The sequence below is a fragment of the Aedes albopictus genome, chromosome 2, assembly GCF_035046485.1.
Source record: "Aedes albopictus strain Foshan chromosome 2, AalbF5, whole genome shotgun sequence".
Lineage (NCBI taxonomy): Eukaryota > Metazoa > Arthropoda > Insecta > Diptera > Culicidae > Aedes > Aedes albopictus.
Window position 1 is genome coordinate 34815362 of NC_085137.1, and position 23346 is coordinate 34838707.

At 41.2% G+C, this 23346-nt stretch overlaps 1 protein-coding gene and 1 non-coding gene across 3 annotated transcripts in view; one reads left to right on the forward strand and one right to left on the reverse strand.

Annotated features, from left to right (window-relative positions):
• LOC115268599 (neuronal acetylcholine receptor subunit alpha-7-like) overlaps positions 1-23346 on the forward strand; it is a 437921-nt gene that overhangs the window by 141002 nt on the left and 273573 nt on the right. The window lies entirely within an intron of this gene.
• Positions 17688-17759, reverse strand: Trnap-agg (transfer RNA proline (anticodon AGG)). Its single transcript has one exon. It is a non-coding gene; the product is annotated as a tRNA-Pro (tRNA).

A 23346-nucleotide genomic window follows, 5' to 3' on the forward strand; every position in this document is an offset into this window, starting at 1 on the left:
AGAATCCCCGAAGAAATTACAGCAGAAAACCCTGCAGGAACCCCAAGGGGCACCACCGAAGGGATTCCGGAAGGAATCTCCGAAGGAATTCCAAGCGGAACATCAAAGATTTTTCAAGAGGAAACCTCATAGGAAGTCCAGGAGGAATTTCCAAAGTAATTCAAAGAGAAATGCTCAAAGAAAAAAAAATATCAGGAGAAATCCCCGAGAGAATTCCAAGAGGAATCCTAGAGTAATTCCATGAAGTATTATTGTAGGAATTCCAGGAGAAAACCCCGAAAGAATTCCAGGAGGAATCCTCGACGGAATATCAAGAGAAACTCTTGAAAAAATTCCAGGAGGAATTCATGAAGGAAGTTCAGGAGAATACCATAAAGGAATTTCAGAAAGAATTTTTAAAGGAATTCGAGAACAAATTCTCAAAATATTTCTAGGAAGAGCCATCGATAAATATCCAGGAGGAATCCTCGTAGGAGTTTCATGAGGAACCCCTGAAATTATTCCAAGAGGAATTCATGTAGGAATTATAAAAGGAAACCCAGAAAGAATTCCAGCACGAATCCCAAAGAAGCTTCAGCAGGAATCCCCAAAAAATCCAGGGGAAATTTCCAAGCGAATTCGAGAAAGAATCCCCGAAGGATTTGTAGGAGAAATCATCGAAAAATATCCAGAAGAAATCTTTGAAGGAGAAATTCCTGAGGTAATTATAGGATGAACCACCGAGGAATCGCCGGAAGAAATTCCTTTAGAAATTCTAGGAGGAATCCCCGGAGGAATTCCATGAGGGATCCCCGAATGAATTCCGGGTGGAATCTCCAAAGAAATTCGAAGATTTCCGAAATTCCCGAAGAAATTTAAGAAGGAATCCCCGACTGAATGGCAGGAGGAATCACCGAAGAAACTTCAGGAGGAATCCCCGAAAGAATTCCTGGAGAAATCCCCAAAGGAACTCTAGGAAGATTCTCCGAAGCAATTCTAGGAGGAATTGTGGGAGGATTCTCCGAAGGATTTCCCAGCGGTATACACGAAGGATTTTCAAGAGGAATCCCCATAGGAAGTCCAGGAGAAATCTTCGAAAGGATTCCAGGAGGAATCCCCGAATGCAATTTAGGAGAAAAAACTGAAGGAATTTCAGAAGAAAACCCTGAAAGAATTCCAGGAGGATCCTGGAGGAATCCCCGAAGCAAATTCAGGAGGAATCTCCGGAGAAATTCTAAGAGAAATCACCAAAGACATTCCAGGAAATATTTACGAAGGAATTTTAGGAGGAATCTACGAAGAAATTCCAAGAGGAATTCCCGAAGAAATTGCAGGAGGAATCCCCGAAGGAAGTTCAAGTGAACCCCATTCTCGGACAGTCGCTCAACCGATACGGACGTAGTAGTTGTCAGCTCCCGAAGAATATTTTTGAACAATAGACCTGCGTGTCTATTGTTCCTTTTTTGTGCTTTTAAATTCAATAGCGGAATCTTTCCTTCGGGGAAGAGTAAAAGAAAAATATGGCGAACAGTGTCAGAAAGAATACAGTCAAACTCGTTTTTGGACCCGGTTGCAAAGTGCCAACACATCTGGAAGTGCTCAAATTTACCATCGGAAACCTGAAGCTATCAGCGGCGGACATCCACTCCATCTACAAAGACGAAAATGGCGGCCAGTTCTATGTCAAAATAATCGACGAACCAACTTTCTCTGCGTTTATTGCCGAAACAGATGAACAGTACACATTCCAGTACGAAGATGGGTCCGTGACCGAAGTGCAAATCGATCAAGCGTGCCGTATCTTCCGATACGTCCGCATTTTTAACCTACCACCGGAGATAGAAGACAGGGAAATACAATATGTGCTAGGCCAATATGGTACGGTTCGACAACACGTACGCGAACGTTTTCCGAATGAAGTGAATGTGAACATTTTTACGGGCGTGCGGGGGGTTCACATGGAGGTGTCCAGGGAGATCCCCTCCCATCTCTACGTGGGGCACTTCCGTGCTCGCATATACTACGATGGGTTAAAAAATAAGTGCTTTTACTGTAAGACCGAAGGACATGAAAAGTCGAACTGCCCAAAGTTAGCTGCAGCTGCGAAAGGTAGTGGGGGTCCCAGTGTCTCTACTTCCAAGCAATCAGGATTCCCGGCGTTGGGTAGGCCTTCCAGACCTGTCATTGATATGTCTGCACAAGGCACATCTACGATGACCGTGTTGAAATCGAAGCAGTCCAAACCATTACCAGAAACCGACAACAATGATAACGGCGACAACAGTGGATCATCACCAACACCTTCACAGGTTCATACGACAACCTCATGCGATGACACACAAGTAAACGCGAGAAACGAACAACCAAACGTAAGTAAGGAGGTTCACGGGGCTGGTCGAGTCGATTGTATGGAAGACGAGACCAGCGAGGGGGACCGAGCAGAATTCAAACGCTCGATGATTTCTTCGGAAGGTTCAGACAGTGATGAAATCCAAGTGAGTACTAAAAATGAACTCGACAAAACGCAACTGAATAACGTAATAAAATCGAAGGTAGCGAGTGCTAATGGGAAGCACGGAGGGAAACCCAAGCGGAACAAAAAGTAATACAGTCTCACGATACGATTTTTAATCTGTCATGTTCTCTAGGAAATTAGCGTCTATTAACATCAATGCTATCAGCAGCATTGTCAAGAAAAATTTACTTAAAGATTTTGTCTGGAACAATGATATCGACTTTCTCTTCCTTCAAGAAGTTGCTTTCGAGAATTTCAATTTCATTCCAAGCCATAATGCATTTGTAAACATAAGCGAGGACAATAAGGGAACAGCGATTCTGGTGCGGAGGAATATAGAAACTTCTGATATTTTGCTAAATCCAAACGGTAGAATTTCTTCAATCCGGATTGGAGGAATAAATTTTATTAACATTTATGCCCATTCAGGTTCAGGATATCGTAAAGAGCGAGATTTGCTATTTAGCCAAGATATTATACCTCATCTGTCATGTGATAGTCCAAATGTATTGCTAGGTGATTTTAATTGTATACTGCTCAAGAAGGATTCGAACGGTACAGTCAAAAACATAAGCCAAGGTCTCAAACAGTTGGTGGACAGTCTTGATCTCGAAGATATTGGAATTACTTTTAACAAAAAGCCACATTTCAGCTTTTTCAGAGGCGAATCAATGTCCAGATTAGACAGGATTTATGGACCCAAGTCTTTTTTAGATAAAGTTCATAGTTTTGAAAGTGTAGCCACGTCGTTTTCTGATCATCATGCTTTGATTGTAAAATACAAAACACAATCCAACGAAGACGTTACTGTGCTTGGAAAGGGGTACTGGAAAATAAATCCCAGTCTCTTACACGACGAAGATATTAGAGATGAATTTATCAACATCATACGGGAAACTAGAAGAAGAATCGCGTACGAAGGAAATTTTTGCTCGTGGTGGGACAACCACTTGAAGACCAAAGCTAGATCATTTTTCAAATCCAAATCGTTCCAAAACAATTGTCTAATAAATAATTCTAAAAGCTTTCTCTACGGATGTTAAGCAAAATGAGGGCTGTAATGTCTCGCAGGAAATGTGTTTTGTTAAATCAAAGTTGATGGCCATAGAAAACTCTCGATTGGAAAACCTTAGGCTTAAAGTCCACACAAGCAACATTTTCGAAGACGAAAAAATAGGATTGTTTCAAATTTCAAAACGCATCGCAAATGGTAAAAGTGACCCCCTTAAACTAAGTGTTGATGGCGTTGTGACGTCAGAATCGAAAAAGGTTAAATTTGCGTTAGAAAATCATTTTAAAGCATTGTATGACAAAGATAACGTTTTTTATCCAGGGGCGACAAATATGCTCGATGCCATTGAGAAACACCTCTCGTTGGCCGAACGGGAATGTCTTGTAGCTCCGATTCAGCTTTCCGAGCTAGAACTTGCGCTTCAACAGTCTTCTAAAAAGAAAAGTCCAGGACCAGACGGTCTTACATATGAATTTTATTCAGTTTTCTTCGAAGAACTCAAGCATGATTTGATTAAATTTTTCAATTGCTTCTTGAATGGTACTAAACCGGAGCCGTCTTTCACTGCGGGCATAATAACGTTAATACCTAAAAAAGAGAACTCTACTTGCATACATGATAAAAGGCCAATTAGTATGCTGAACTGCGATTATAAACTCTACACAAAAATATTGTATAACCGTGTACAACCGCTCATTGAATCCCTTGTTGGTTCAGGTCAAACAGCCTGTTTATCTAATCAGTCATGCACTACAAATTTGAAACAAATAAGGAACATTGTTATAAAATCATCCTCATCGAAAAGTTTCAAAGGCTCAATCGTTAGCTTAGATCTCGAAAAAGCTTTTGATCGTGTTGATCATAACTTTCTATGGCTAGTACTCGAAAAATTTGGATTCCCGCCACAATTCATAATTTGCCTACAAAATTTATATGGAAAAGCAACCTCTAAGATTTTATTCAACGGAACTCTAACTAATGACATTCAAATTCAATCATCGGTCCGACAAGGATGTCCTCTTAGCATGGCTTTGTTCGTATTGTACATAGAACCATTGATTCGTAAAATGAGTAACTGCATAAAAGGTTGTTTCATAGACAATAACTTCTACAAAGTTATCGTTTATGCAGATGACATTACCATCTTCATCCGCGATGATGAAGAGTTCGATTCAATTTTAGAAATAATCAATAGTTTTAGCCTTTTTGCTAAAATTAAATTGAATGTCAGGAAGTCCCGTTTTATGAGATTGAATAATTGTCGTACAGGACCCCACCTGTTGACAGAAGTAAACTCGCTCAAAATTCTAGGCGTGGAAATTTTTCAAAATTTCAACGATACAGTAAATTTTAATTATTCTAAAATAATACATTTTTCGTAAGATTTTCGACTGGAAGTTTAATGTTTGGGAGATTTTGGCTTTCTCAGTCTAGGGAATCCAAACGATTAAATTGGCATTGCCCGACGTTTCGGCTTAATTTATTTGGCCTTTTTCAAGGGTAAAGCTGTCTATCGTTTTTTGTTATAATTTATAACTAGTGCCACAGTTTCTTTTGGAGCTTCTTGTAGCATTTCTACACATATAGATTTTGAGCGAATTTTACAATAATTTTGGGAAGGGACGTAGACACTGCTAGCAGTGTCTACGTCCCTTCCCAAAATTATTGTAAAATTCGCTCAAAATCTATATGTGTAGAAATGCTACAAGAAGCTCCAAAAGAAACTGTGGCACTAGTTATAAATTATAACAAAAAACGATAGACAGCTTTACCCTTGAAAAAGGCCAAATAAATTAGGCCGAAACGTCGGGCAATGCCAATTTAATCGTTTGGATTCCCTAGACTGAGAAAGCCAAAATCTCCCAAACTAAAATAATACAGTCAATCAAATTTTTGATACAAATTCACCAAAAACGGAATCTTGATATTTTTCAAAAAACCTGGATATTGAACCACTTAATTCTTTCAAAGCTTTGGTATCTGTCACAAGTTTTTCCACCTAATAACAGTCATTTGGCTGAGATCAAGACTGTCTCGCGCAACTTTATATTCAAAGGCATCGGAATTTTCAGAGTTTGTCTTAACCAATTATATCTCGATGTTGAAAGAGGTGGGCTTAATGTAATAGATATAGATAGCAAAACGAAATCGCTGTTCATTAAGAATATTTTAAAAGGTAACCAAAATGGCGGAAAAGACAATTTTATGGTTAGGCAAGAATATAATCAATCTATCTCTAGGAACGCTCGAGATTTGATACGCACAGCTCATGATACAGAACAGTGTATAGATGTAACAACCTGTAAAACAATCTACAACTTTTTCATAAGTCAGCAGAACATAATTCCTCGAATAACCCTAAAATTTCCAAACAAACCATGGGAAATACTGTGGCAAAATCTGAATCAAAAGTTTTTGAGCTCTGATGTCAAACATTTCATTTTTTTGGTGATAAACGATATTATTCCGTCAAAAGAAAAGCTTTGCGACAAAAGAATTCAAGGTAATTCAGATAAAACTTGTAACAGCTGTGGAAGAATAGACACCATTGAGCATAGATTTAAAACTTGTGGCTCTAGTGAATCTATTTGGAAGTGGATCACAAGGAACATTAAAGAAAAACTAAAAATTTCAATCAACGATTCAACAGACATGTTAGGGAGGGTAATTGGAAACAATCAATATCAAAGCAAAGTAGCCTTATGGTTAGCAACCTTAGGTATAGCATACAATTTGAAAAACTCGAAAAGTAATCTAGAGAAATTTATTGATACAATTCGTGAAAAACGATGGGAAAACCGGAAATTGTACGAAAATAGCTTTAAGCGGTGGATAAACGTGTTGTAAGAATTGTAACGTTTTTATACATAGAAAGTTAAATAAACGGGAAAAAAAAAAAAAAAAAAAAAAAAAAAAAAAAAAACCCCTGAAAAAAGTCAAGGAGGAATCTCCGAAGAAATTACAAGAGATATCCCTGCAGCGATTCCACGGGGAATGAACCAAGGAATTCCGCTAGGAATATCCAAAGGATTTCCAAGTGGAATGCTTGAAGAATTTTCAGCGGATATTTCCGGGTAGGGGGAAGGATTTGCAGGAGGTATTCCCTAAAAAAATCCTGGGAGAATTCCAGGATGTAATCCATAAGAAACTCTTGCAGAAACTCCATGAAAGATCCCTCAAGAATATCCAGGATATATGGCTGATTATAATCCTAAGGAAATTATTGAAGGAACTCCATCAAGATTCCCTGAAGGAATTCCTGAATGAGCTTCTGGAAAAATCTGATGTAACTCCTGAAGGCATCCGTGAGTCTTCCTGGAAAAAATCTCGTTCTCAATCTACAATCTGAAAGAACCCAAGGAGCGATCCCTGAATTAACTTCTGGAAGAATCCCAAGGAACTTGTCGAGGAATCCTCTAAGGATATCATGAAGGAATTTTGGAAGGAACTCTTATAGGGTGAAAGCACTAGACATCGCCACTGCTCTAGTCTTCGCCATCGCCATACAAACCTTTTTATGTATGGCTAGAGCTTTTACCTTATAAAAATCCTTGAATAATCGTCTGGCGAATCCCTGAATTCTGCTGGAGGTATCCTTGGATCTTTCTATAAGATTCTCTGAAGAAACTTCTGTAGAGATTTCTGAAGGAACTTCTGTAGGAATCCCTGAAGAAATTCAGGGGAAATCTCTGATGGAACTCCTGGACTAATTTCTGTAAGAACTTCTGTAGGAATTTCTCCAGGAATTTCTGAAGGAATCCCTGCAGGAACGCCTTGACTAATTTCTAAAGACCTCCTCCAGGAATTTCTGAAGAAACCTCTCACGGGATTCTTGATGGATCTTCAGGTGGTAATTATGGAATCCTCCTGAAGAATTGTTAAAGGGACTTTTGGAAGGATTCCTGAACGAAATCCTGTTAGAATAGCTTAGGAAACTTCTGAAGGAATTCCTAATGAACACCCGGAGGCATCCTTGAATCCTCCTGGAGCTATTGGGGTCCCTTAGCGAACTCCTGGAGAGATCATCGAAGGAACTTCTGGAGCAATCCTTGAAAGAACTCCTGAAAGAATCTCTGATGAATTTTCATGAGGCATCCCGAAATAATTCCAAGAGGAATCCCCGAAGGAATTTCAGGAGGGATTCTTGAACAAATTCCAGGAGGGATGCTAGAAGGAATTCCTGTAGGAACCCTTGATGAAGCTCCCGGAGTGAGTACTGAAGCATCTTCTTGAGCAATCCCTACAGAACGTCAAGAGAAATCCCTTGTTGGAATTCTAGAGGAATTTCTGTGGAAACTCCTGGACTAGTTCCTGAAGAAACCCCTGTATAAATCCTTGAAGGAACTTCAGAAGGAATCCTTGAAGAAACTCTCAGACTAATCTCTGAAGGACCTCCTATGAGATTCCCTGAAGAATTTTTTGAATGAATCTCTAATGTATCTCTAGGAAGCATCCCTGAATCCTCCCGAAAAAAAATCAGAAGGAACTCATGGAGTTTTCCCTGTCGAGATCTTCCTGAGAGATCTACTGAAAACAAAAATCAATGATAAAACTCCTGGAGGCATCGCTGAAGAATTTTCTGGAGGAATCCTGGGTGGATCTCCTGGAGGCGTCACTGAACCTTCTGGAAGAATCTCTGAAGAAACTTCTGGAGAGATGTGAATGAGGAATAACTAATGCAATCTAATGAAAAATGAAAACAAGAGTTGAGAAATCAATTATTGTAGTCAATCATTTATGATAGTGATCGTGAGATTTTTTTATCTCAACTTTATGTAAACTTAATTTTGTTCGTGCACTGATCACCGGCGTGAAAAAAGAAAATCGGCGGCGTGACAAACAGCGGCGTATGGCGCGCCGCCGATACCTCCGTCGGCGTCGGCGTGGGGCAAAAAGTATCGGCGGCGGCGGCGTGGCGCGGCGGCGCACAGGTCTACTCCAAGAGTCAACAATTGCAGGTCTTCCTCGTCCGTGTCTCTTGTCTGTAGAAGACCACCGGTCTTACCTGCGTTCTATACATGGGTCATTTGTTGCGGGGGTGAATCTTTTTTGACCGCAGTTTCTACTAGAGCACGAAGCAGACAAATTGACCGGATTTTGTGACAACAGTGCCCCGGCTGCTGGTTCAGCTCATTTTGCTGCATTGCACCTTCCAGAGCGATGTTGATGAGTAAGCATGGAAGTCGGTCACCTTGTTCCAGTTTTCGGCGAAATCCGAACAAACTAGACAGTTCAACCGAAACTCTTACGCAGCTGTCCGTCTTTGCTTCGATTAGTCTGGTCAACACTTATATGCTTTCTTTTCTTGAAGAGTTTTTAAAAAAGCATATTAGAAATACTTTAATTTTTATTTATGTAAATTACTTTTCACATAAGTCACTTAATCACAATCACTTAATCGCTACAACGAAAATCCGAGTATCGCACGCACGACCGCACTAGTTAGAGGTAAGAATTACATTGAAAGTGAAGTCCCTGCATATTGACTATGGGTCCCTAGCTGGCGATTGGCTATAACTGCTGAGTCAGAAGTATCGGCCTGGTTCTGCTGCTGATGTAGTCGTCGTCGTCGTTTGTGTATGAATCTGCTGGGTTGCAAGAATCCGTCGATGATGTTTTGATACCGGCTGTTGCTGGGTCGCATACCGATCGGCTTTACTGGTTGGTCGATGAACTGCTGCGTCAGGAGTATGCATCCGGTGTGGTTGTTGTGGGGTAATGTCCATAACTCAACATCCTAAAAAAGCCGGTTTCATCCATGATTTTTCTCTGTGCGGTCGATAATGTCGTATGCCACCATGAAGTCGATGAACAGGTGATACGTTGGAATCCGGTATTCACGTCATTTCGGGAGGATTTGCCGTACGGTAAAGATGATAATCTGAGATAGCACGGAAAGCACGGAAAGAAAATGATCTGAGATAGCACTTTGTTGCCGTCTACATTCAAAATGGTGATCGCTCTGAATTTCTCACATTCTAAAGGGTCGCCTTGCTTGTGAATGGACCAAATTACCCCTTCCATCCACTCCTGCGGTAGCTGTTCGGTTTCCAAGATCCTGTCTATCAACCAGTACAGGCAGGCGACCAACTTTTCTGGAATCATCTTGGTGAGTTCAACCGCGATACCATCCTTTCCTGCTGCTTTGTTGGTTTTGAGTTGGTGAATGGCATCCTTAACTTTCCTCAGCGTGGGAGTAGGGGGTGATACACAAATTATGTCACGCAAAAATCGACTTTTTTCAACCCCCCCTCCCCCCTATGTCACACTTTTTGTATGGGACCTCAATACTTTTTGTAAGGGTCGTCACGTTCTGCCAAACCCCCCTTCCCCCTAAAAGCGTGACGTAATTTGTGTACGACCCCTAGGGTCTTTTCCGTCTTTGCTGCACTGGCGTAGTCGTTTCCTCTGTTGCCGTGGTCTCCCATGTCTACGTGTTCCACGCCATTCAGGTGCTCATCAAAGTCCTGCTTTGACCATTTGAACACCTCACTTCTGTCCATCAGGAGGCTCCCATCTGTATCCCTGCATATTTTGGCCTATTTACCCACATCATGGTCTTGCTGAATACCCGTGCAATTACCGCATCGGCTGATAACTACAAGGAACTTACAACCGTTTTTAAAAATGTTCCAATAAAGTTTCAGGGGGCAGCAGAGACTTCTAGGGGTATTAGGAGATTTCAGGAAAGTTTTTGGGATTTTGAAAGGGTTTAGGAGCGTTTCTTGGAGCTCAGAAAGATTAAAAAGCGTTTCAGGAATGTTCAGGAACTTGTATGGAGCTTTTATTGGGATTTAATAGGGCTTCCAGAGAGTACCATGGGCGCTGTGAAAGGTTTCAGGGAAGTTTAAGGGACTCCAGGGCCCTGAAATCCCTCGAAAGTTCCCTGAATTTCACTGGGACTGCTTTTAAACACACCGGAGTATTCTTCAAACGCCCTTAAAGCAGAATTGAGCTCCCCTTTAAGTTCCTAAATGCTCCTGAGTCGCCTGATACGCTTCTGGAGTCTTATAAGTTCCGCTTCAATGCACATACAAATCCATGGAATACCCTTCAAAAGCCCTTGTTATCCCCAAACACCTCTTGAAGCCCCATGTAACCCTCCGAAACGAGTGGCAAACTCCCTGGAGCTGCTCTTAAATGCCCCTAAAACTGAATACTGAAAAACCCTCTGAAATCTCTCAGGCACCTCGTGAAACTTCCGAAAAGTTCCCTCATTGAAAACATTGCTTCAATTTATGAACATTTTCCAAGTAGCTTATTCAAATATTCTTCGCAGATTAAACTTAGTTTCTTGTTGCCAAGTAGAGCGCTCAAGTAAAATTCCACCTTTTTCCGCAAGTAATTTTGACAACTGATCTAGTATGGAAAGAAACGCTACTTTTCCTTACGGAATAATAGCGTGGACTATTTTTCCGCAAGGAAAAGTGACAGCTCCATTTGATTCGCACGGGAGGCGTTACGAGTGTTACACTTTTTTCCTTACTTGCCATCTACGAACTGCACAAGTAATTTTGTAGCGGAATCATTACTTAAGGTTGAAGGATTCGTCATTGATATAATCGTCATCATTAAAAATTCCGAAGCAGTTTTCGCGTCCAAAACCGAAAATTTCCCAGTGAAAATGTATTCACTGTATTGTAAGTGGAGAATGGAGTACAGTGAATACATTTTCAATGCGAAATTTTCAGTTTTGAACGAGAAAACTGCTTTTGAATTTTCAATGATGACGATTATATCAATGACGAATCCTTCAACCTTAACCATTACTTGTCCCATCTTTTTGCATAGTACGTACGAAGTGGAAACTATTTATTGACAATTACTTGGAGTGATTTCACCGAAAATGATGTTTTTTTTTAATTTTTATTTTTGTTATTTCCTTAGGGGGTCTCAGAAGTGTTTCAGGGGGTCACAGTGTCATATAAGGAGTTCTCAGGAAGTTCAGGGGGTTGTAGGGGCGTTTCAGGTGGTCAACAGGGACTCCAGGGACCTCGGGGGCTTTCAGGAGTTTCTCAGGAATTTCTGGGGTTCTCAGGGGTGTAAGTATCCGGTCAGCCAATCGGGAGCGTCTTATAGACTCCCCGACTCAACTATCTCAGGGTAGGCACGCTTACCGCGGGACAGGGAACTTTCGCACTCGATTTAGAGTGATCAACAAGCACTTCATAGTGGCTACACGTTTGCTTCATAAGCAGATGGTCATGGGTTCGATCCCAGCCCCGGCACTTTCGTCAGTTGCTCTTTCCCCCTGAGAGCAGCTGACACTGACCCTCTTCTAATGAACCCGGATACTTGGACATCGGCGAACTGCAACTCATAATGGACCCCTAATCGGACAGGAAACAAAAACAACCAACAGCCACACATCTACATCCTCGTGCTCATCATTCTACCATGATAGGGTAGAAAGTGAAAGCAGCGCAACGGCAACCAGTTCGATATAGAATACATTTAGGCGCTGTACAAAGTGAATGTACACTGTACAGCTTCCAATTGGAATCGCTCACGCAGTGTCCTAGTAGACAATAGAGCTGTAAATTAGGTTAAGTGATTGAAGAATAAAAAAAAAACAAACACTTCACTAAAACAAGGCCCATATTTCGGTTTCTGGGTTTCTTGGACACTGTGCACACTTTATTACCTTACTCCTTTCTATCATCACTCCTCCCCACTTTTTTATATCCTATCTAACCTTTTTCTATTGTTCGGGGCCTCTTTCTCTGCAGCAACCTCCTTTCTCTTCACCACCGGCTGCCGGTATTCCTTCCTTCGGGGTACGTGGTACCGCAGGTTCTTCAAGCCACGTCTCTAGCCGTGGGGTGGCTCTGGGGTACTTACAGCTGCAGCTGAATATGGACCCACCTGCACGTCCTAGGCTGCCGATATTAGACGGATCGGTCTTCGGCCAACAACGCTGCCGGAATCTACCCTGTTGAAGCACTAGGACGTTGTAGGGCTGTTGTGAAACGGTTGGTAGCTTCACACTGAAACTACGTGGCCCTTATAAAATAGACGGACAAATATCGCTGTAAGGGAACAAGTTGACGTCGGTGGTTAAGTTCCGTTACCTGATGTCCTCTTTTCGCACTTTCTCTCCACTTTACTCCTCTTCTAACTCTTCAACTTGGCTCTGTATCGATTTCACTTTAAAACTTTCCGACTACTAACTTCTAGTCTGACCGGGTAAGTAAAAGAGTTTAGCTCTTTCACCTGGCTTCAAGGTCCTTGACCTCAGGCTCCGGTCATTGCCTTTTCAAAAGTGCATTCTTCGTGATGGCCCCATTACGCCACCCCTCATGGCCGCCCATAATTGCATCATCTTGGACCTCTGGCGGTGGGTTGTGAAAGCTCGGTGGGAGGTATGCTGCGCTACTACTGCCTTAGCTGTATGCGAAGTGGGGGACTACTGGGGGGAATACCTATTTCTAACATGAAATCTACCTGTCCTATACATTTTCGAATTTAAAAACACAAAATCACTTCAACACAACCAATTAACAAACCAAACACTTACAGGGGACTCCAAGGCTATTATAAGAGGGGTCCAGATGGAGTTTCTGGACGTCCCAGGGGAATCCCAGGAAGGCTCAGGGGCGTTGTAGAGGTTCTCAGAAGGTACCTGAGGGAGTTACAGGGGGTCTCGAAGTCATTTCGGGAAGTTTGATCTCAGAGACGTTTCAGAGTTTCTCAGGACATTTGAGGGAAATATCAAAAGTTTTCATGGGCCCTTCAGCGAGCGAGCGAGCGAGCGAACGAGGGGCATCTGAATGGTCAAAATTTGGTCTACGTTTATAAACAGTACCATAGTAGATTACTATACGCCAAATAGACCGTTACCTTAACTTGGGAACCACTATGCTTTGTAACACCTCTCTATTGTAACAAGTGATCCTTAAGGACTCATAGAGTTTTCGGTTTTAGAGAAATGGCCTCGTGACCCCAAATTGGGGGCTACTGATTAAATAATCTGGATTAAACCCGTGAATTTTACAAAACCAGTATATTGTAATACGGGGCCTAGTACGGGGCTGTTCAGAAACCACGTTGACCAGAATTTGGCAGTCTCAGACCACTACCCTCCCCCTCGTAGACTTTTGTTCATACATAAATTTTTATAAAATGTATGGAGCGTAGACTTTGGTTAGACCCCCCCCCTCTCCCACAAAAAGTACGCGTGGTTTATGAACGGCTCTTAAGTACTACTTGAGACGCAGAATCTTAAAAGCATTGAATAGTGACCTCGGACTTTCAGATCTTACGAAATCAGCATGGCCCGTAGCCCCAGATTGAGAACCACTGAGTTTTACAACGCCTCTTTATTGTAATTATTGCTTTTTGAGACGCAGAATCTGAAAGCCATTTTCAATTTCTCATGCTATATGCTTCTGGTCCGCGTGGCCCCCTCACTAAAGATTGGGAACCACTAAATTTTGCAACACTGCAATAGTGTGGTGGTGCTCCTTCAGACGGATAATTTAAGAAACAACTTCAAATTTCCATTATACATATGTATCACATGTTGGTTGTTCCCGAATACCTAGAACCCTAGGTTCGTTCAGGGTTCGTTCCTGTTTCGGTAGGGGTTCCAATGATGTTTCAGGGGGCTCTGAGGGTGATTCAGGGATGATCTTAGGAGCCTTTAAAGGGTGTTACAAGAGGTTTCACAGAAAGCTTCAGGGGCTTTTAAGAAGTTTATTCCGAGAGGTTTTAGGGACTATTAATAGAATTTCATGGGCGCTTCAATGCGTTTTCAGGTGTGTTTTAGGGTTTTTATCCTTTCAAGGAGTTTCAGGAATATTTAAGGCGAAATTGGAAGCATTTTCTCATTTTTTCGGTTATTGATTTTTTAATAAATAACGAAGCAATATTTTCAAAATCGGATTTCGTACACATGCATAGTATGAATCAAGGTATCTTCTGAATTTTTTTGTAGTGGAAAATATTTTTCGTTTGTGCAGAAACCATTTTTCAACCAAATTTCACAAAAAAATGGTTTCTGCAAAAATGGAAAACATTTTCCATCTCAAAAAAATTCAGAAGATATATCTTAAGGCGAAACTGGAAGCATTTCCTCCTTTTTTGGTTTTCGATTTTTTATTAAATAAGGAAGAAATATTTTCAAAATCGATTTTCGTGCACGTGTAGAGTATGGATCAGGGTATCTTGTGGTTTTTTTACGCGGTAGAAAATGTTTTTCGTTTTTGCAGAAACCATTTTTTAGTGAAATTTTGTTCAAAAATGGTTTCTGCAAAAACGAAAAACATTTTATACCGCGTAAGAAATTCAGAAGATACCCTGATCCATACTCTACATGTGCACGAAAACCGATTTTGAAAATATTGCTTCGTTATTAAATAAAAAATCAAAAACCAAAAAATGAGGAAATGCTTCCAGTTTCGCCTTAAGACCTGAAACGCCCTCAGGTCCCCTGAATAGTCTCTAAAACCACATGAAGTGCTCCTGGGGTTTCTGAAACGTCCCTGTGTTCTCCAGGTACTTCCTGAAACACCTGAAACGGCCCTGGTATTTCCTGGTTCCCTGAAGAGCCCTAACTGAGACCCTCAGGATTCTCTGGGACCCCTGGAGCTAACTGGAATCCCCTGAAGCGTCCTGAGACAACCTGGGATCTTTCAAACTCTCCTGAGACCCTCTGAATCTCCATGAGGCCCTCTGGATCTATCTGAGACTCACTGAAACGCCCCTGAGACCCTTTGGAACCACCTGAAACCCTTGATACTCTTCTGAGAAGCCCTTGGGACTCACTTAAACACTGATAACTCCTGAAATCACCTGGGATTGCCTTGAAATGCTCCTGAGATCTCATGGATCCCCGGAACGCCTTGAAGCGCCACTGAACGACTAACCCCCCTGGAAGCCTCTTGAGACCCCTTTAAAGACCCCTGAGACCACCGGATATCCCTGAAACCTGTTTGAAACACCCCTGCAACCTCCTTTTGCTTTTCCTATTAACGCCCCTTGGCCGACGTCATTACATTTTCTTATGCAGTACTATCTTCTCTCCCTTTTTTATGTAAGGCACAAAAAGTGCATAAATCAAACGCGCATAAAAATAACCTGTATGAAAGAGGTTGGATTTAATGCTTTTTTTTTAGCTTGGGCCCTTCTCAAAAGTAAGGCTAGAGTCACAATGGTGAACTGATAATGCTAATAGTCTGTTTCGTTCACTAAATATTTAAGTATTTAAAATTTGAATTCAAAATAACTGAATACATTTGTTTAAAAAATTCTTTATAAGTATGAATAACATTTCAGCAAAAAAAAGCCTTCACTTAAGTATTTCTTGATTGTTGATTGCACCACAGAAGTATTGTAGAAGCTAAACATCTCATTTACTCTAATTTCTTCCTGTGATATTTCTGCGTCTAAAATGAAAATTTAACCCAATTTGTTAAATCTTCATGCTGAGCAAATTCCTCTATGCCGGGTCACTGCAAGTGACTCTTCATTGTTTCCTCCGTTCCACGATGATGTTTAACCTACACAAAATTGAACCCAGTCACCTCTCTTATCGCCCGCCAGCCACACGGCAGTGATGGTGGTGTAGGTGTTGATTAAATTTAAACGCTCAAGAAATAGAAATAGAACGCAAACAAGGTCGCATCTTATCGTTCACCCGAGGGAGGAAAAATACACGAAGTTCACTCGGCGAAGGCGCGATAAAAATAGCTGCTCGCTCTGAACTTGGTGGAGAAGGAGGGCTTCCTGATGACATAGTACGCGCAGAACGTAATATACGGTTGAGTTAGCTGTACCCTACTATCTTGAATGGAGAAAATCAATGGCACTCGAACCCGAAGAGCATCATCACCACCCAGTCAGCGACGACGACAGAGCGGGAACAATCCACAAAACAAAGAAATTATCTAACTCATGCTTCTCGGCTCGTTGGATTCCGAACGGAACGACTGTTGATGGTCCTCCCAGTCAATCCAGGGGATCTTGGCAGCTTCGACGACACAGCGAAGACAAGGACCCCGGCCTGCCTGGCCAGGCGACGACGAGATGAGAGAATTGAAGTGACGACGATGACGGGCCACCACACGGCTAACTCGTCGCCACCGTCCTAGTTCCAGTCCAGCTGCGAAGTTTTCATTAGTTATCTCTATCCATATCGCCTTTGGAAGGAGCCCGGAGCGGAATGAAGACGGTGAACGATAGTCGGCATTAGTATAGAGTTTGTGCTATACCGAAATTTGTACAGAGGCGAACTTGTACGGTATGTTTTGAAATTTATGTCATATCAGATCAGACAACGAAAGATAGAAAACGGAAAATAGAACATACTAATTTGAAGTCAGAAGCTAAAAGTTAGAAGATACAAGATGGATGAAAAGATGAAAAATAAAGAGTAGAAGTGAGAAGAAAGAACTCAGAAGATAGAAGACACAATCCACAGCCCAAGTGACATTTCTTAACACAATTAGATTTGTAAGGGTTCCTTAAACCCTTAAAGATATCTGAGAGTGAATGTTCCATGTACGGTCTGTACCTGAGTACGCCTCTGCCACTCGCTGAGCCCGCCTGTCCACGTGGTTGAGAGATTAGACAGGTTTGTGCCTTCATCGGAGTGTTTCCCTACTTTCGCCGTTCGTTTCTTCGCCATCCAAAAGTTTCTGAGCGCGAGCATGGAGTTGGAGTATCGTGGTACATATAACTGTATAGTTTGTGGTGTGTGGCAACGATGGAAGGCACATGATGAGCTTTTCTCGCTTCAACTAGCTCTCGCTCCCCGCCGTCGTCATTCGCTTGATGGGATGAAAAAGTCAGAAATGCAACTGTTGAGTGTAGTTCTTCTTGCGACTTTTTTTCCTGCTACTCATCTTGGGGGAGGAACCGAAGCGGGTGGGAGGCGGGAAGGATATGGTAACGAAAGTAGGGCAACCAGTTGTTGGACTAAATTAGTGTTCTTCACAGGAATCAACTAAGGGTAAATAGATTATGATGACTAATCCATCCTTCGCATGATACGATGATGATGATGATGGGCGCGCATTAATTCGCCAAACACGTTCGAAATCAAGAGCATGTGCGACACTTATACGTGATGACAGGACGAATGTTGATTGAGTTAGATGGGTGAAGAATCATAGGATCACCATTCATTATGGAACGATTAGGATTAGAGATATGGCAGAACAACACAAAAAATAATTTGGTGGGCTCGTCCGGGATTTGAACCCGGGACCTCTCGCACCCTAAGCGAAAATCATACCCCTAGACCAACGAGCCCGTTGTGATAACGGTTGCATTGTTTCGAAACTATTCACAGTTATTTTTAAACATAATTTTTACATGGATTGTGTTTGAAGTAGTGTACACAATTCTTCATCAACAAAGCTAGCCATGAAAATGTTTGACACTTCTCAGGTCTTTTTGACAGACCACAGTCATGCACAAAAAAGACGGATTATATATTCTACTTTATCGATCTTGTTGCCATCCTTTTCCTGCTCATGGTACATCTGTCAAAATGACCTGAGAATTGTCAATCATTTTGAGGTTAAGTTCGTTGGTGTAACAATGAATTTGAACTATGAATTTCATCTCATAGTTCAAGTTGTCTACACTAAAGTCACGATCACCAGGGCAATCTTTGATAATTTCATTAGCAATTTCATGAAACAATTCAAATAACAGAAAACCATGGCTTACGCAACATGTTAAACTGTTTAGTGAATCCCCTTAATAATTTTCCATTACACCACGAAACTTTAACCTTAAATTTCAGGCCATATTGACATAAGGTAATGAGGTCTGTAGTTGGTTATAAAACACTGGAATACACTGGAACCAGTGCAATCTTTTTTCTCCCGTCCAGGTGCATTCAGTGGAAATTGAAACAGGTTTCACTCATCCTGCTGGTATGAAACGATAGGGGTCCCAGGGGGATTTTGTGGTGTTTGAATGAGGAAGCTCCGGGGGATTCAATGGGGTTTTAAGTGGTTTTAGGTAATTTTAGGTGCGTTTTAGGACATTCCTAGGTGGGAGGTTTCAAAATATTACAGGGAATCTCAAGAGTTTTCAGCAAGTTCCGAGAGCTTCCGGAAGCTACATAGTAGCTTCTTAGGGGGCTCAAAGAGGTTTTAGATTTGATTTAGGGTGTTCAAAGCTCTTTCGGGAACATTTAAGGGGGTTTATGAAACCCCCTAGAATACTCTTACTGAATACCCCGAAAGCGCCCTGAGTCCCCTTAAGCCCCATGGAACGGGCTACAACTCTGCTGAAACTTACTGTAACGCTCTGAAATTCCTCTAGATCCCCTGAAAAATCCATTAAAAATTCTGAATGTTTCTAAAACCCTCATGAAACCCCATAAGTACTTGAAACGATCCCTGAAACGGCCCGTGAAACTCCATGCAACCTCATGAAATGTCCACTGAACCTTCTGAAACTTCCTTAAACGCTCTGAAACGCCCCTCCCCCTGGAACCATCTGAATCTCCGTGAGACCCCCTGAACGTGTCTGAACACTCACCTCCCCCCCCCCCCGGGATATCACCAAACTCCTCCTAAAATGTACTGGAACACGTCTCAATGCCCTCCTAAATCCCCATGAATGTCCCCAAAAACTCTTAGATCAGCACCCTGAAATGCCTCTGAAACCGCTGAAATATTCTGGGAATACCAACCCTGGGAAATCGCCCTGAACGTTCCTGAAATGGCCCTGGAACGGGAGAAAGTTTGTAAGATTTCTCGAAGTCATTTCTGCATAAATCCTCCTTCATCGTTTGTTGGTCACAGCTGGAATGCGCCGTCGGTAACGTCAGCTTCGTCTCCTCCAGGCTTTCGCTTAAGGTCCGGACATCCTTCACTGTCTCCAGCGAACTTTGACAAACGGAACGAGCATGTCCGGGCCTCTCAGTCAGTAGCCGTAGATTCAGGGAGATTCCTTGCACGATCGTAGAGGCATCCCAAACGAGAGGAACTTTTATAGGCCTTTGCAGGTTTTGGACGACATCGTTGGAGAGTTAAGGAGCGTTTCGACCTATTTTTCGGTGGTAACAAGCTGTACTTGGTGGAGTAGTGTGCGGTAGTTCGGCAGTAGCAAAGCTTCGCGCGCTGGCTTTGCTAGATTTTTGCGATTTTTTTTCTCTTCTCTCTGCGGGGCTCCGACGACGGGACGAGTGTGCGCGCGCCGTGGTTCGAGTCGGTTCCGAATTTTTCGCTTCCCATCGGCGCTAGTTTCCAATACATTTTTAGTTGATAATAAATATTTTCTTTCATTTTTTGCATTTACACAAAAGAGTGAAAAATGTTAGTTCGGGTTCGCCGGTCGAGAAAAATCCGGGCGCCGACAAGTGAGTCGCGTTCAGTGTATTTCTGTGTGGAATAGACTAAAGGTTTCTGCTCCCTAGTGGAGTGGAGACGCGCGATAGAATTTTCTTTTTGGCTAGTTTTTGCGTCGAAAAGTGGTCGGTTGTTAACGGCGGTTTGTGTATATTGATCCATTGTCAAATCATATCACCAACCATAGGTGACTCCCGGACTGACAATGTGCCTTACCCTACTAACAAAAAATTCCTTCCTGAGACAAACGTGGAGATGCAGCGAGTCGCGGTCTTTTTAACAACGTTTGTCTTACTAACATTCCCTTCCATCCTCGATGACCGTAAGGACGTGGCCGGCGCCGTTATTGACCTTATTAAAGTTGAGAGCTCTCGACCTGTGTACATTGAGAATAGTAAGCTAGTCCCAAGCCCTATTCATTGGTTCTTTGTGCAATTTCGATTGCTCTGGTCAATCACGGAGTAGCAACTACGAATTGTGCGGTCATCTATTCTCATGCTCATGCTCATGGTAACAAGCTGTACTTGGTGTTCATCGATTTGCCTGCGCAGGTGCTTCAGCTTCGAGGTGTTTTCAAGCCGCTTCCAGCTACTGAATTTCACGAACCGCAGTCAGATTGCCCTCCAGAAACTGTGGATCATCCGTTTTCCATAAAATTTCGGTTTGCTACGCTTGTTCCTGAGTTCTACTCTCGACAAGACGCTACTAGCTAACGGCAGCACCTTCGTCTAGGAACGTCAACACCAGTGCACAATGGTCCGAGGACCAACATTAAGTGGAAAAAATTAATAACTCAAAAACCATCCAAGATAGAGTCTTCATGTCTTCTAGACATTTGCTCGTGAGTCCAAGCCGCGTTATATGCAAAAGTGTCCTAAACGCCAAATCTTAAAATACTTCATATTTCAGCACCTAACTTTTTTATTTCAAAAGATATCGAAATAAAATGTTCTGCAAAGTTGAAGAAGGTAAAAACCCCGACAACTTTCTCGAAGTGCAGTTTTTTCTATCTCTTCAATCTGAGGAGATATAACTTATTGAAGAAATAAAAAGTCCGAAATCGGTTTTTTTGTCATATGTCAAAAACTATCATTTTTTCAAGCCTACTATGTTCAGAGCAATTGTACATATTGCCAAAATACACATTTCGTCAGAAGACATCAAAGCTGTACGATGTTTCTATCAAAAGATATAAGTATTTTTGTACTTTTTTAAGCCAATTTTTCTAGCGTAACATTTGAAAAAGGCGCAAGTGAATCTTTAATTTTCTCCCACCACCGGATCTAGTATGACAAAAACTGCATTTTAACAAATTTTGGAGAGGGTGTTTTTTTGTTTTGCGTTTTAAATGTGATTTGACTATGACCGTATTTTAGGCATTAAATTCACGAAAAATGACATCCATAATGTCCGAGTTCAACATCTACTCGTGTTTCAAGATCACTTATCTTAAACATTCGAGTAGCGATGAACCCAATGTTGTCTTTTTTGTTTTGTTTTGTTCCTTTGTGTAAGTGAGCAAAAATATAAAACAAATTCCCTATAGTTTTTCGATTTCTTAATTCATCAGATATATGCATCTGGTGATCGTATGCAAATTTTAAATTGAATTGTGGACCGTCCAGTTTTATATGTTTGACATATATTATGAAAGGCCTTTGATCCTAGGATAGGATGCGACACGTAGTCAGTCAATTTGAGACCTATTTGCTGTCAAACGGAGACCATTCGCTGATTGGTCGGAATTGATATCCGTTTGCTGCGATCATATCGCTTTGTTGTTGGCTTGGCCGTGTTGCTAGTTTGTAGGTTTAGCATTTGATACCAATATTTAAAATCATTGTATTTTTTTATTCAAGCTTTATCGCCTCAAATATGTCAGCATTCAAAAGCAAATCAACCTAATGTGACTCCCATGGCTTGACACCGGTTAAAACCATTGATTTGGTTCAAAATCAATTGGTCTCAAATTGACTGACTACGTGTCGCATCCTATCCTAGGATCAAAGGCCTTTCATAATATATGTCAAACATATAAAACTGGACGGTCCACAATTCAATTTAAAATTTGCATACGATCACCAGATGCATATATCTGATGAATTAAGAAATCGAAAAACTATAGGGAATTTGTTTTATATTTTTGCTCACTTACACAAAGGAACAAAACAAAACAAAAAAGACAACATTGGGTTCATCGCTACTCGAATGTTTAAGATAAGTGATCTTGAAACACGAGAAGATGTTGAACTCGGACATTATGGATGTCATTTTTCGTGAATTTGATGCCTAAAATACGGTCATAGTCAAATCACATTTAAAACGCAAAACAAAAAAACACCCTCTCCAAAATTTGTTAAAATGCAGTTTTTGTCATACTAGATCCGGTAGTGGGAGAAAATTAAAGATTCACTTGCGCCTTTTTCAAATGTTACGCTAGAAAAATTGGCTTAAAAAAGTACAAAAATACTTATATCTTTTGATAGAAACATCGTACAGCTTTGATGTCTTCTGACGAAATGTGTATTTTGGCAATATGTACAATTGCTCTGAACATAGTAGGCTTGAAAAAATGATAGTTTTTGACATATGACAAAAAAAACTGATTTCGGACTTTTTATTTCATCAATAAGTTATATCTCCTCAGATTGAAGAGATAGAAAAAACTGCACTTCATGAAAGTTGTCGGGGCTTTTACCTTCTTCAACTTTGCAGAACATTTTATTTCGATATCTTTTGAAATAAAAAAGTTAGGTGCTGAAATATGAAGTATTTTAAGATTTGGCGTTTAGGACACTTTTGCATATAACGCGGCTTGGACTCACGAGCAAATGTCTAGAAGACATGAAGACTCTATCTTGGATGGTTTTTGAGTTATTAATTTTTTCCACTTAATGTTGGTCCTCGGACCATTGTGCAGTGTAACTTAGGGACCCAACTTACAATCGCAAGCTGCAAACAAGGCAGCATCCATTTATTACGTAACGCTAAAATCGAGATTTTTTGACCCCCCTCCCCCCTTCGCAACGCTATTTTGTATAAAAATCCTAAAGTTTTTGTATGGGCCGTAACGCTCGGCCGTACTCCCCCCTCCCCCTAGAGCTTTACGAAATTTGTGGACGGCACCCAAGCCTGCATGCTGAATTGTTGCTTTATAATAGTAATGATAGCTGAACTAAAATTGTGCTGTACACATTACTGTACAAATGCTTTTAAAAAAAGATTTGTTGATAGAATTCTCGCAGGAATATCTTAAGGAATCCATAATCAATTGAACAAATCAGTGCAGTCTCTTCTGTAAGAATTCTTTAAATAAATCTTGAATAAGTTTTCAATGTTTGAAAAAACTCTTAGAGGAATTATGGGAACAATACTTGAGGGAATTTATGAGGCTATCTTTGGAGGAATTCCTGAGTGTTCTTAATGGAACGAAAGCTTTGGAAGACACTCTAAAAAAAAATTCTTTTGAGCAATTGCTGGAAAATACATGGAGTAATGCATGAATGAGTTTTTGTTAGAACTCCTGAAAG